Genomic DNA, 16104 nt, shown 5'->3' with positions numbered 1-16104 from the left:
GGTCCATTTTATGAGTTTTGTAAGGGCCAGAGGATTGTGAACCAATACACCATGCCTGGTACACCTCAGCAAAACGGTGTCGCTGAAAGAAGAAACCGCACCCTCATGAACATGGTGTGCAGTATGTTAGCCAACACTAATTTACCATTATTCCTCTGGACTGAAGCGTTAAAAGCAGCTGTTCACATACTCAATAGAGTTCCTTCTAAGTCTGTCCCTAAAACTCCTTATGAACTTTGGACATAAAGGAAACCGAGTCTTAAATATATGAAAGTATGGGGCTGCATTGCTGAAGCAAAACTTTACAATCCTTTCCTAAGGAAACTTGACCCTAAAACAGTTACCTGTTTCTTTATCGGGTATCCTGATAATTCTAAGGGTTATCGTTTCTATTGTCCTTCCCATGTCACCCGTATTGTTGAAACCAAGCGTGCCGCGTTCCTGGAGGATTTCAAGGTCAGTGGGAGCAGTACCAACCCTTACGAAGAATTGCAAGAAGTATAAGACGCGTGGGGGAGAGACTCGTCGCTTACCATTACTCCGATTACTCCTCTTGTACCCAATGCAACTACTGCACCTGAAGCTACTGCACCAACTCCAAATTCACCTCTACAATCAGAACCTATTATACCTTATGATGAAGGCACATCAAACGCTCAAAACCAAGACAATGCTGAACCTGATAATCCACTCAGGAGGTCATCTAGGCAAAGAAGGCCTACTAATTGGGATGATTATGTTACCTACCTGACTGAAATGGATCCCGGAAAGCTGATGTGTGTAAAATGCAACATATAAATTACATCAATTAAGGCATAAAACTAACCCTTTTTAAGTACTAATGTTGGAAAAAGAGTGTTTTTGTCTTCCTTTTGTATTTTCAGAATGAAATGAGCTCAAATCACAAAAGAAGCAAAAAGACAGCTAAATACAAGAAAAGGAACAAAAGTGGATTGCCCGACCCCTCACGACATCCTCCCAAGAAAGAATAGAGAAGTCAGAAGACTGAACACGCCCCGTGCCCAGCCAGCACGGGGCCGTGCCCAAGAAGCAGCAGAAAAGACAAACCTATAGAAGCTTCTATTGCCACCACGGGGCCGTGTCCAGTGAGCACGGGGGCGTGGCGAAAGTACAGCAGGCGCATTAATTGTAATTGCGAATTACAATTAATGAAGAGAGATAGTGTCAGACGGGTACGGGGGCGTGTCCAGCGGACACGGGGCCGTGCCCAGCCTTCTGTTCAGCCTACAAATAGGAGTGCTTGGCTTCATTTCAACTCATCCCTTGGCACACCACCTCTCTCACACTTCATCCACCACCCACCACCATCACAACACCATCATCCACCACCATCATCCATTGTCCATCATAGAGTGTGTGAGTCATCTCGGGATCCAAGATTGATCGTAAGAGTTCTTGACAATCAAGGCCATGTTTGCCTAAGTCTCTTACATCACTTGGTGAAGACAAATGTTTAGTATAATACTTTTTATTTTTAATCTTTTGCACTTTTTATTTGGTTTTGTATTAATGACTTTAATAACTAGTTACTTATGTTGAAGGTGATCTTTCCTTATCGTTTGTCCGTGGTGTCTTGGCATTATTTTACTGTCTATATAAAATAAAAGATTTTCACCATTCATATCTCCACGGTCTATATGGAGGTATGTTGGCTACCTGGTCGGGGGTTAAGGGAACGGTTTGGTAAGGGTCTTGCCCTTGTTCAGCGTTTAGAGGTCCTGCAAGGGACCTGGGTCAAATTTAGTAGGATCTCCTTCAATGCCCATAGGTATTGGATGGCGGGGATCCAAACTCTTTGACCCCCTCATAAGTTAACTACTATTAATACTATAACCCGGCTATTTAGGACTGTATCCCTGCTGACTCAGACTACTTAGCCCAGGGTAACGTCACCGCCAAAAGCGGGGCCTACCATAATTTGCATTAATAACTTAATTCATTATCTTTCAATAATCTGACCCTTTAGGATTGTATCCTTGCTGACTCAAACTACTGGGTTGAGGGTAACGTCGCCTTCAAAAGAGGGGCCTACTACAATAACTAAGATAATCTCTTAAACAAGTGCAAAAGTGCGAAAATAATCAAAGGTTATACTAATACACGAGTCGGATCCAAGTGATTCATCTTGTCTATCTGTTTTTATTGTTATTTTATTTTTCAGCATTTAATTAGTTTTTATTTTCTTAGTTTAAAAACCTTTTCTAACTTTTTGATTTGATTAGACGTTGAGGATAAACCGGTACTAAAAGCTCTTGTGTCCTTAGACGACCTCGGTATCTTACCAACACTATACTACGTCCACGATGGGTGCAATTGCCCATATGTGTGTTTAGTGTTAGTAAATATCGTGTTTTATAAATTTAAAACTTGGCTAAAAGTGTAAAACGGGCTTAAATATATATCTAAAATTATATTACACTACACACGCATCAAGTTTTTGGCGCCGCTGCCCGGGACACAAGGATTTTAAGAAAGTTAGGAACCAACGGCCTAATCATATTTTTATTTTTCTTTTTAATTTTTAGGATTTTCTTAGTTTTTCAGCTTCTGCAGAGCTCAGCACGGGTCGTGCCCGCTAAACACGCCCCCGTGCTCAATCATTGGAACTGGCAATCCTGTTTTAAGTCAGACAGTAAGCTGAACACGGGGCCGTGTCCACTAAACACGCCCCCGTGCCCAAGATTCACTTACTGAAAACAGAACCGTTAGATCCCGGCGGTTGGTAATTTCTGACATAAACATGAGTGATAGCAATTCTTTTTACTTTCGGCACTCTTATGGTACGTGGTGTCAATTATGTGGAGGCGAACATGAAGAATTAAAATGTTACTTTCTAAATTATAGGCCCCACTACATAGACCCACCAATTCCTTATAACCTTAAGAGGAGCGAAAGTAAAAATAAGCACTATCTCTCCCTCGAATGCGCCCAGCCAGATATTCTAGGGGAAATGCTCCTTGACGAGTTATTTCAACTAGAAGAACTAATTCTAAATTGGTCAAAAGAACTTAGGAAGGATTTCATTGATCCACCCCAAGACGATGACCATGAAGAAATGTTGGAACCGCATTCCGACAACCTCGTTGCTCCCAAAAATACCTTCATACCTAGCGAAGACTTGGACAATAGTCGTCCCTGTGCCGATTGTGCCATGAAGGACTCTCCATCGACTTCGTTCGGTGCATACATAGACCTGAGCGATTCGGCATACACCTTCTTTAACGAGAGCCCGGGAAAGGGTTGGACTTGTCCACCTAGAATGAAAATAGGAATTACCCTCACTGACAACCTCTTGCGTTCTCGCCTTAGTCTAGGACAATTAAGGTATCTTAGGCACTTTGGGGTTGTTCCATCCAGTAAGGAACCACCCGATATCAACGAGATCCTTAGGAGTGACAAAACTCCATAAGACAGCCTCCAGACACGGGGCCGTGTCCAGGTCAACACGCCCCCGTGCTCACCTAAAAGATTCTCTGCTGATTATGTCAGAATACTGACAAAATGTGTCAGGATTTCCTCTGCACACGGGGCCGTGTTCAGCGAACACGGGGCCGTGTCCAGTGCACTGTCGTTTTCTTTAAATGCAGCCTGATTCCTGCTCATTTTTTACCACTTCACTAGACAGAGATTCCTGGGATCTTCACTCATACCATCCTAGGTAAGTGCTAAAAGAAGGTTCCCAAGGACCATCTTGTCCCTTCCACTTTTATTCATTTCCTCTTCTTTCAAAATTTTTCAACATTTCCTCCATGGAAGCTTGGAAACTCCATGATTCCAACTTTCTATGTGAAGTTTGTAAGATTATTTGCTAAGGATTCTTGTTTAAAGTTAGTTGTATAACTTTGTTTTAAATTATCTAAGCTTAAAACACAGTTAAAAATCATGAAAATAATTTAAAACTCCAAGACTCCTTAACCTAAAATCCTGCAGACAAATGGACACGGGGCCGTGCTCAGCAAGCACGGGGCCGTGTCCGAGGTACTGTTTTGTAAAAATTTAGCTTTCTCCGGTTTCTTTCACAGAAAATGGCCAGCAGAACAAGCGGATCATCTTCAAGAGGTAACCGACACGGGAGGAGGTCATCAACAGCAGAAGACTCTCTTGTAAACTATGTTTACGCCCTAAGGGAGGCTATTGATGAAATGACAGGAGTGGAGGAAGCGTTAGTGGACCGTATCAACCATCTGACGGTGGGGCTGGAGGGTTGTCTTCGAGAGGTGAACCTCTTGCACCAGAGGTTAAACCTTCTCGCTTCCCCGCCCTTGGTGCCTGTGATAACCCAAAGGGCGTGGAATGTGGTGCCCGAAGTCATCATTCCGGCCGAATGGTACCCATGCACCCCGAGCCTCCGCGAAGGGTGGTGCAAGGAGTTCCGGTGAATGTTCCCCCTCAGCCGCAAGTTGCTAAGGAAAATGAAGCTGCCTTCTTCCTTCCAAGAGAGATAGAAGAATGACTTTAAACGACACCTAGGAAACCATCGGCCGAAGGTCCTACTATATCGGGAGATTATTCTCGAAATTTTCTTAAAAAGTAGAACCCTTTATGATAACCTCGTGTACCGTTTGACCTAGTTAGTTAAGTTTTAATTTTAGTTATATGTATCTCTCTATGGTTGCAATGAAATGATGGTTTTTAAAGTTTGATGGCTCATAATGAATAAGACACACTCATGGTGGTAAAGGATGAAAAGGGAAACGAGAAAAATGGCCCCATGCACAAGAACAAGGCAACCCGACATAAATTTCTCCATTACAGAAGGCTCAACACGGGCCGTGTCCAACCAACACGGCCCCGTGCTGAACCCCCTGCAGAAAATGCCCAGTTCAGGTAACTGGACACGGGCCATGTTCACCAGACACGTCCCCGTGTCCAGGCTTCCAGTAACATAAATCTTTGCTTTTTAACACCGTATTACACATCCAGTCAACCTAAAAATTTATTTTTGGGACACATTGAGGACAATGTGTAATTTAAGTGTGGGGGGGGAAGCTAAAACCTTGAAATTTTGCAAGTCCTAATAACAAGCCTTACACAAAACTCTATTGGAACCGCTAAACACCTCAAATTTTTTCAAAAAAAATTTTCATTTTTTTCTATTTGTCTAAAGTTTAAGTTTGGAATCCTAGGATTAAAAAGGTTATATTTTTACAAATTTACAACCGATAGCGTCGTGATAACAAGAACCAACATAAGAAAATTATGAAACGGCATGACAAGCTTGGTTAAAATTCGATTATATATACTTGATCACATAAAAACCCCTTTCCCACAAAAGTGAGTTTTGAGCCTTTATTGAGCATACAAATTTACATCTTTAGACTAAATGCTCATTTTTCATTTCTTGTGTGAATAGCCGCTTGGTTCTTACGACTCTAGAACTTGCCACGACGATTCATTCCCGGTCCTTACCAACTTAAACCCAAGTAAGTAAATGATGGAGGCATTAGGACTAACCATTTTTCTTTCTACACCATTATTTTTCAATTTTTTTTTACCACCTACCCAAAATCCCCCTAGTTAACCCCTTTGAGCCTAAACCTTTCATTTCTTTACCCTAAAACCTTTTCACCCACCAAAAACCCATTTTATTTTCGCCCTTTATTTTAGTAACAAGCTCGGTTATTCGTGTTTCCTAAAAAAAAATTGTGAAGTTTGAAATAAACAAACAAAGCTATTAAAACAAAAAGCTTGTTTGGAGAAATATTTCAAAAAAAAAATCAATAAAACAAAGTGTTTCACGAAAACCGACGCTTTTTATGCTTTTCGCCCTTTTACTAACCACTAACCCAACCACCCACCTTTAGCCCAAGCCTAACCCTTCACCCAAAAAGCCCTCTTGATATTTACAAAAGGTATAAAGTTAAAAAGGAGGAAGATTGATTGCTTGGCAAGCTTATAGTAGGAATAAGTTCCATGTCGCTCTCAAGTGATTCACTAAAAATACACCTTCGGCTGAGTGTTGAGTGATCCCCCGTGAGGTATGTGAACTTGTATATAGATGAAATTTTAAAAAAGGCATGCTATGCCCAAATAAGTAATTTCTCTTATGAAACATTCTAAATAAATCATAACGTGTAGGATTGTAAATAAATAAAAATAAAACCCAAAAAGATCTTGGATTCCCGACACTCTATGACAAGCCAAAAAAACCTTCTCTTCTACCCATTCCATTTGGGAGTGTAAGCCACATATTAAAGAGTTTTGCTTGAGGACAAGCAAAAGTTCAAGTGTGGGCGTATTTGATGTGTGTAAAATGCAACATATAAATTACATCAATTAAGGCATAAAACTAACCCTTTTTAAGTACTAATGTTGGAAAAAGAGTGTTTTTGTCTTCCTTTTGTATTTTCAGGATGAAACGAGCTCAAATTCACAAAAGAAGCAAAAAGACAGCTAAATACAAGAAAAGGAACAAAAGTGGATTGCCCGACCCCTCACGGCATCCTCCCAAGCAAGAATAGAGAAGTCAGAAGACTGAACACGCCCCGTGCCCAGCCAGCACGGGGCCGTGCCCAAGAAGCAGCAGAAAAGACAAACCTATAGAAGTTCTATTGCCCACCACGGGGCCGTGTCCAGTGAGCACGGGGGCGTGGTGAAAGTACAGCAGGCGCATTAATTGTAACTGCGAATTACAATTAATGAAGAGAGATGGTGTCAGACGGGCACGGGGGCGTGTCCAGCGGACACGGGGCCGTGCCAGCCTTCTGTTCAGCCTATAAATAGGAGTGCTTGACTTCATTTCAACTCATCCCTTGGCACACCACCTCTCTCACACTTCATCCACCACCCACCACCATCACAACACCATCATCCACCACCATCATCCATTGTCCATCATAGAGTGTGTGAGTCGTCTCGGGATCCAAGATTGATCGTAAGAGTTCTTGACAGTTAAGGCCATGTTTGCCTAAGTCTCTTACATCACTTGGTGAAGACAAGTGTTTAGTATAATACTTTTTATTTTTAATCTTTTGCACTTTTATTTGGTTTTGTATTAATGACTTTAATAACTAGTTACTTATGTTGAAGGTGATCTTTCCTTATCGTTTGTCCGTGGTGTCTTGGCATTATTTTACTGTCTATATAAAATAAAAGATTTTCACCATTCATATCTCCACGGTCTATATGGAGGTATGTTGGCTACCTGGTCAGGGGTTAAGGGAACGGTTTGGTAAGGTCTTGCCCTTGTTCAGCGTTTAGAGGTCCTGCAAGGGACCTGGGTCAAATTTAGTAGGATCTCCTTCAATGCCCATAGGTATTGGATGGCGGGGATCCAAACTCTTTGACCCCCTCATAAGTTAACTACTATTAATACTATAACTCGGCTATTTAGGACTGTATCCCTGCTGACTCAGACTACTTAGCCCAGGGTAACGTCACCGCCAAAAGCGGGGCCTACCATAATTTGCATTAATAACTTAATTCATTATCTTTCAATAATCCGACCCTTTAGGATTGTATCCTTGCTGACTCAAACTACTGGGTTGAGGGTAACGTCGCCTTCAAAAGAGGGGCCTACTACAATAACTAAGATAATCTCTTAAACAAGTGCAAAAGTGCGAAAATAATCAAAGGTTATACTAATACACGAGTCGGATCCAAGTGATTCATCTTGTCTATCTGTTTTTATTTTTATTTTATTTTTCAGCATTTAGTTAGTTTTTATTTTCTTAGTTTAAAAACCTTTTCTAACTTTTTGATTTGATTAGACGTTGAGGATAAACCGGTACTAAAAGCTCTTGTGTCCATGGACGACCTCGGTATCTTACCAACACTATACTACGTCCATGATGGGTGCACTTGCCCATATGTGTGTTTAGTGTTAGTAAATATCGTGTTTTATAAATTTAAAACTTGGCTAAAAGTGTAAAAAGGGCTTAAATATATATCTAAAATTATATTACACTACACACGCATCAAAAGCTCAATGATCCTATCTCTTACAATAAAGCCATTAGCAGTGATCAGTCTTCTGAATGGAATAAAGAAATGATTGATGAGCTTGAATCCATGAAGAAAAATGACGTTTGGGATTTGGTAGAATTACCCAACGGAGTCAAACCCGTAGGATGTAAATGGGTGTTCAAAACAAAACTGGATCCGAATGGGAACGTTGAACGCTACAAAGCAAGATTGGTTGCAAAGGGCTACACTTAGAAAGAGGGAATTGATTATCAAGAGACGTTTTCACCTGTCTCTCGTAAAGATTCATTAAGGATCGTCATGGCCCTAGTAGCTCATTTTGATTTAGAGTTACATCAGATGGACGTTAAAACCGCTTTCCTTAACGGAGATTTGGACGAAGATGTTTACATGAAACAACCTGAAGGCTTTAAACCTGAAGGTCAGGAGCATCTAGTCTGTAAGTTGAAGAAATCCATTTACGGGTTAAAACAAGCATCACGTCAGTGGTACCTCAAGTTTGATGAAGTCATGAAGAAACAAGGTTTTATGAAGAATCAAGTGGATCAATGCACCTACCTCAAGATGAGTGGGAGCAACTTCACTATACTTGTCCTTTACGTAGATGATATTCTATTGGAAAGTAATAGTTTAGACATGTTGCATGAGTCGAAGCGGTTACTCTCGCATAACTTCAACATGAAGGATCTCGGAGATGCTTGTTACGTCGTTGGCATCGAAATTCACTGAGATAGACACAAAGGGATCTTAGGATTGTCCCAAAGGGCTTACATAGATCGTGTCCTTACACGTTACAATATGCAACAGTGCAAACCCTCCGTCGCTCCAGTAGTTAAAGGAGATGTTTTCGGTTCATTCCATTGTCCGACAACAGAGGTTGAGAAGGAGCAAATGAGCCAGATACCTTACGCGTCAGTAGTCGGGAGCTTGCTGTATGCTCAAGTCTGTACTCGCCCAGATATCGCTTATATTGCTGGAATGCTAGGCCGTTATCAGACTAATCCTGACCTAGATCACTGGAAAGCAGCTAAGAAGGTACTTCGATATCTGCAAGGGATGTAAGACTATAAACTGACTTATAGAAGAAGTGATCATTTAGAAGTGGTGGGCTATTCTGATTCTGACTTTTCCAAATGCAAAGATGACAAGAAATCCACTTCGGGCTATATCTTTATGTTAGCAGGCGGCCCTATCTCATGGAAGAGTCATAACAACAGTTGACCACAACTTCCACTATGATGGCAGAGTACATTGCTGTTTATAACGCAACCTGTCATGGAATGTTGCTTAGAAATCTGATCACTGGACTCAAAATCGTTAATTCCATTTCTAGACCTTTGAAGCTTTACTGTGATAATTCAGTTGTCGTTAGTTTCTCGAACAGTAACAGTACGGCTGGAGCTGGTTTATATCTCGATACAAAATATCTGTTCGTACGTGAACGAGTTGAGGAAAATAATCTTTGTATCGAGTATATTTGTACTAAAGATATGCTTGCGGATCCGATGACTAAAGGTCTCTCTCCTAAGGTTTACGAAGAACATGTTCGGAATATGGGATTTAGTAAAGACCTTATTTAAGCATATTGTACTAGCTTATGTTTTATGATTAATGAAATTTCCTCAGTTTGTTTTTGTATGTCTGTTAGAATATGTTCAACCGGTATAATGGCAAATAGACAAATAAAGTTACAAATCAAACAAAGGGCTTATGCGTATTTTGATCATGACGATTAGGTTTTAAATTAAGGCTATAGTATGATTAATGGGGGTCCTGAGTCGCATAATGATTCAACGGCTGTATTTCTCTGCTATAGTACTTGTTTAAGGCTAAAATGAGTGTTAACTCCTGATCAGGCTTATCTAATACTCATCGTAAATGATTACTCGGCTAAGTGGGAGAATGTAAGATTAAATATATTATGTATTAATATTTAATCTATAGCCATTATAATCATTTACATAATATAGATCAAAATATATAATGACCTATTAAATAATTAGTTGGTAATTGTTGATGGACCATATTACCCTTATTAACTAATTAGGTTTCCTCGTGTGTGCTTATATAAGGAGACTTATGTGGAGGTTAAGGGGTTAGACAGTTACACAATTAGACACACCCCATAAGTATAACATCACATTCGACCTCCTCTCCTATAGCCGATACCCTTTCGGTTTCATCAGTCACCATCATCAGTCAGCACCCTATGGAGGAAACAGATCACCTTGACAAAGATGTCGAACTCCATGTCGTCTTCTCTCACTGGATTCTCCACTGCACTGTCTGCGGTGACGGGTATGTTTTCATGTTTTCCATTATGTTTAAAACAGAACTGAACCAACATAATCTCCTAACTAGGGTTGCAAACGAACCAAACGTTAGGTAAACAGTTTCTGAACCGTTCGGCGAGAAGTTCATTTGTGTTCGTTCGTTTATTAAATTAACAAACGAACACAAACAAAAAAAATTGTTCGCTTAGTTAAATTAAAGAACATGAACAGAAGCCGTGTTTGTTCATTTATGTTCGTGAACGTTCGGTAACATGTTTGATAGTTCATTAGTGTTTATAGGATTTTTATATTTTGTTTAAATATTTCAAGAATTCCACAAATAAAACAATTAATAAGTGTTAGTCAATTATATATTATGTTAATGAATGTCTATTTGTGTTCGTTCGTCTCCATTTGTGTTCATGAAAATTAATTTGTGTTCATGAATGTTCGTTGCCTAAAATTAACAAACAAACACAAACGAACATGAACAAGTCCATTTCCTTAACAAACAAACACAAACATAAAATTTTGTTCGTTAAGTGTTCATGAACAGTTCGTGAACACATATATTTCTTAACAAATGAACACGAAAAAGATCTTGTTCGTGTTCGTTCGGTTAGCCCTACTCCTAACCATTTTAAATTAAGTGGGAGCCTTCCTTCATATTCCTTCAGCCATTTGCTACCGACGGGCAATCGCAGTTAGTGCTGATGGCACATTTGATCCTGATGGGGTGCCTACAACGAAATAGTTTACTCTTGATAGAAGTTAGTGTCAGTGACACAATTGCAGCTGATGGTGTTAACACACATGTTTTCTTAAAGGAGAGAACAGGTTTTGTATTAAAGGATATCATTGTTGAAGTTCACTATCCTTTCTTATAATGGCAATGGCAACATGCAGTGTGTTTGATTTCTTTTCGTATTGTAAGTTTTTTAATATATGTTATATATATGAACGATATCTGGCATGCAACAACATCATCTTTTTGCTAAGTTGCTACAAAGTGCAAATAAGTTTTGCTTGATAAATGCTTTAGATAGTAACTTAGTAACGATTCCCTTTACTTGACAGACTTTGAATTTTCTTCAAATTGTGCAACGACATGTTGCCATCGTTGCTAATTTAGCAGCAACTACCATTTTATTGTTGTTTTCGTAATTATCAACGGCCATGTTAGTAGTGAATTCAGTGGTGGACTCAGGATTTATTTTCTGTGGGGGCGATCGAAGGGCTTAACCATATTTTTAAGAGGTGAGATCGACATTTTTGTCTAAATAATACACTAAAATTTCTTTTTTTACCGGGGTTGCCGCCCTCAACCAAGGGAGTAGGTTCGCCACCAGTAGTGATCAGTTTTCTTTGTTAATAACTGCAGAACTTCTAAGAGTGTTTAAGGTCGTTTGCAGATATTATTATATATTTCTAATGTTAGTAAAATATAAAATATTGATTAATATGAACGAAGCAAAGAATAAAGTCAAAAACAAAGAAAGAAAGTGAAGGGACACCGGAAGAGATCGAGGGGCACCTTTCACCTTTGATCTTATCTGCAATTATTGGGTCACCTCGATGCAAACTCTCACAATAAGAATCCCATTGTCGAATATTCAAACTGCTCCCACCAGCCTTCTTCCATGGACTTCTTAAAAAATGTGTATACCCTAGCGTCCTATAATTAATAGTATTTCTCTTTAGAAGATAAGTTAATTTAAGATGATAAAATACTCTCGTTCAATATTTTATAATCAGTCTTTGTAAGTATTTAATACTAAAATGTTGATTTGATGTTTTTTAATCTCAATTATAATGCAATAAATGTACCTATCACAATCTTATGTGTTGCTATTAGATATTATTGATAGTTAAGTTTTAATATTATTGGTCCCAGTTGTAAAAATGGGTTAATGTTTAGTAGTGTTTCTTAGGCTCTGTTGGCATTTAAGTTAGAATTGAAAAACTTTCCTTAAAATATCATGTTTGATTGGTTTGTTATGGAACTGAAAATGAAAAATAATCCATTAAATTCCATCAATTAAAGGAAGTTCATTCCTTAGTGGAATTATAATGAAGCGTTCGCTTCGTGGATTGTAAAGGAACTTGAAATTGGAATTTGCACAAGAGTTGAAAATTGATTTGGAATTTAGATGTGTTTGTTTCACAGAATTGAATAAAATCCCGATGGAATTAGAATGGATATTCTCTGTCTTATATTATTGTTTAATTCCAATTCTTTTTTTTTTTTTTTCCTGAAACCAACAAAATAAGAAATGAAATCAGCAATACAATTTCATCATGATTTCATTCCAATTACATTCAATAAAACGGACACTATCTAAAACTTCCAATGGAAAATTCAAATATTACCAAAACAGTACACCCTTTCAATCCAAACCAAACATTAGATAAAACCTTCAATCGTGATTTTTTTTACTGTTTCTTCCAAATTGTTCCTTTTCGTGGAAACCCAATAATAAAAAACCTTGAATCGAATCATCATGGCAGAAATCCAAAAATTAAAACCAACGGATAGAAATTTAAAGCTCAAAGGCCAAAACCAATACCTGTCGAATTGATCAAAAACCAAAAATCCAAATTCGAGATGAACACGTTTCGATGATTTCTACTCGACAACTCTTTTAATTATTTGGCTTATGTACAACATATTCTTATTTGCGTTTGATTTTTGTGCAATGGTCTTCCTTATAAAATTTTGAGTTTGAACCTACATAAAATTATTTTCCAGCTTAAGAAGACAGTAACACATTCTAATGATTTTTAGAAGTGACTGACATGAAATGGGGAAGGGGATTGTAGGGTTATTTTGTCATTTTGTGTTTTAACGTTTCAAATCCTTTTTACAAATTGATCAACTAAACAACTTTATAAATTTGAATGGAATTAATTCTAATTTCTACAAACTCTAATTCTCTCAAAATATTGTACGAATCAAACGTGTCTAATTTATAACTGATAACACAAAGTTAGGAACTATGATTTTGCATCGTTACTCCTGTCGAATTGTATAAATGGGTTAAGCCAACTATATTTAACTGTAACTATCTATTAGCTATGAAGGTGGTCATTACACCCGTAAAAATCTTTATTTTAACAAGCTTACCTTCAACCACAAATCCTTTTGTCTCTTTCTTCTTGTGTGCAAGTACAATATTCATGAAAAGAAATGTGAATTGTAACGCATAAATGTATATATGTTATAAATCACCTCTCTGTTATTTATAATTAACTTAATTGTTTGTTGCAGTTTGATTTGGTTTTATTAGGGACAATAATTCTTGACACAACATAGACAAATAGGGTTAGTGTCGACTAACACAACTCATTTTCAAAATAGGCCACGTTCAAGTTTTACTTGTTAACACATTTAATTACCTTTAAAAACTAAAATAAAACCTTTATTATTTTCTTTTTGTTTTTACCATGATCCAGTTTGTAAAGATACACTTATCCATAATGTCATTCATTCCTGTGATTTCTAAATTATTTCCATTTTTTTAAATATATTGTATATAGTTGCCATAATAAGTTAGCTTTGTGATACGATATGATCTATTTGTCACCTCACAGGATGACAACCCTAATTGCTCCGACTATGTCGGGCGACCAAAGGCGGCCGGATCCAGAAGTATGGGAACAAACTCATCAGCGGAAAGGGAGAAGGATTGACCATCAGGTTGAGGGTAACAATAAGGTAATATCAAAGTTCTTTGTGTCGAATCTCCCTCCAAAGTGTTCGTCACAAGATCTTAAGGAGGTGTTGGGAGGTTACGGTAGTTTCGAAGGGTCGTATATCGCCAGGAAGGTAGATAAATGGGGTAAAAGGTTTTCGTTTGTATCCTTCTCAGGGGTTAAAGATATTAAGCGAACGGAGGAGGAGTTATCGGATGTGTGGATTGGCTCATATAAGTTGTTTATCACGATTGCCCGGTTTGTGGATGGTGAGAAGGTGTCTAAGTCGGTTAGTAACCCGATACGGAAGACGAAAGTAACGTATCAGAAGACTCATGCAAACCCTAGTTCCGGGGCAGCATACGAAGGGGGTGGTAGTCCGTTGTTGAATGGGTCTAACAATGCGGCAGTTGGTCATGGTCGGTCGTATGTGGACTCGGTGATGAACAGGAACAAAGTCGACATCATTAGGGTCGACGATGTTGTGGAACGGTTTTTTGACTGGAATGGGTATGCCTTTGTTAGGAGGGTGGTGGATTTTAATACCTTGGTTACATTGAAACAGTTGCTTCGTAAGAATGGATGCTCATCAGTGGACATCAAGTATTTGGGAGGACTTACTGTTGTAGTGGTTTTTCATGAAAGTGGTGAAGCGGAGAGGTTTATTAATGATAATTCTAGTTGGTCCGTTTGGTTTACGTCCTTAGCTCCTTGGGACGGTAATTTTAGTATGGATGAGGAACGTATTGCATGGATTCAAGTGCATGGGGCACCGGTTCAATTGGCGTTAGACCAAGTGTTCGACTCGATTGGCAGTAGGTATGGTAAGGTGGTTCACTCGGCAAACATGTCGGGTGACGATAACAATTTTTCGTATGCTCTTATTGGTGTTTTAACTAAGGTGTGTAAACGGATAGTGGATCGGGTGGACATTAGTTGGAGGGGTAAATTGTTTAATGTTTGAGTAGACGAAGAAGTTGGTGAATGGATCCCTGATTGTGTAGTGGATGACGAAGAGGACGTTACTTCGGAGACACCACAGGAGGAGAGGGTCGATGACCTTATGCACCAGGATGAGAATATGTCTGCTCACTGTGAGGAGGGGGAGGTGCGAAGGGATGTAGGGTGGGGGAATGTTGACAATGATGGGGTTGGGAATAGTCATGGTATCTCTTCTGGGGCCGGTGATGTTCGTGGTTTGGCTGAGCCTTCCGGAAGGCAAACTGTTACATCCACTGGTAGGAAGAAGTTTCGTCGTAAATCGCTATTCAATAATAGAAGTGAGGGTAGTGGTTCTCTTGAACGTCCTAAGAAGAGGCCTAGGGAGAATAATGACATGTTCGGGTTAGACAAATTGATTGGTATTTTATCTGAAGCTTCGGAGTCGGGTGATAGTGGTGAAGCAGCCGGTAACGATTGCTTTCTGACTCCGGATCTCAACCAAAGAGTTACAGTCGGAGGTTCGGATAGTGGTTCTTTTGTAGCGGTTCATGCCGAGGTGAATGATAGTGAGGCAGTGGTTAACCAGCCAATTGATTTAGAAGCAACGGAAACGGTGGAGTTGAGTAGAGCCTTGGGGGTGGAAAACTTGAGTGATTTTGTGCCGAATGTTAAAAAGGTGCTGCGTACTGAAAGGTATCAAGACGGTGATCAATGAATGTTATTTCATTGAATATCCGTGGTATAGGGAATCACGGTAAAGCGGAGTGGGTTCGTCGTCTTCGGACACATAATGAGGTCAGTTTTTTAATGTTGCAGGAAACGCAATACACTTCTTTGGATACGGTGAACTTAGGGCGTTTCTGGGGGATTCGGGATTTTATATTTGATTGGGTGTCTTCTACGGGTAGATCGGGAGGTTTGTTGTCTATTTGGGATCCTCAGGTGTTCGTTATGGATAGGGTGGTAAAAAATCCTAATTGGCTTCTTGTTTCCGGGGTGATCAAAGGGAGTGAGTGTCCGTGTCATGTGCCTAATGTGTATGCTCCGCAGAATATAGTTGCTAAACGTGTTTTGTGGACAGAGATTATTGGGTTGGTTGGTGAGGGGGTTGGTAGGTGGATTGTGGCTGGGGATTTTAATTCGGTCAGAAGCGCGGAGGATAGGCGGAACTCTAGTTTTAATGTGGTTGAGGCTAATGAGTTTAATGATTTCATTGATGCGGCGAACCTTCATGAGTAATCGTTGAAAGGGA

This window comes from Helianthus annuus, chromosome 12 (genome assembly GCF_002127325.2).
Source record: "Helianthus annuus cultivar XRQ/B chromosome 12, HanXRQr2.0-SUNRISE, whole genome shotgun sequence".
NCBI lineage: Eukaryota > Viridiplantae > Streptophyta > Magnoliopsida > Asterales > Asteraceae > Helianthus > Helianthus annuus.
This window is presented reverse-complemented; position numbering follows the sequence as displayed.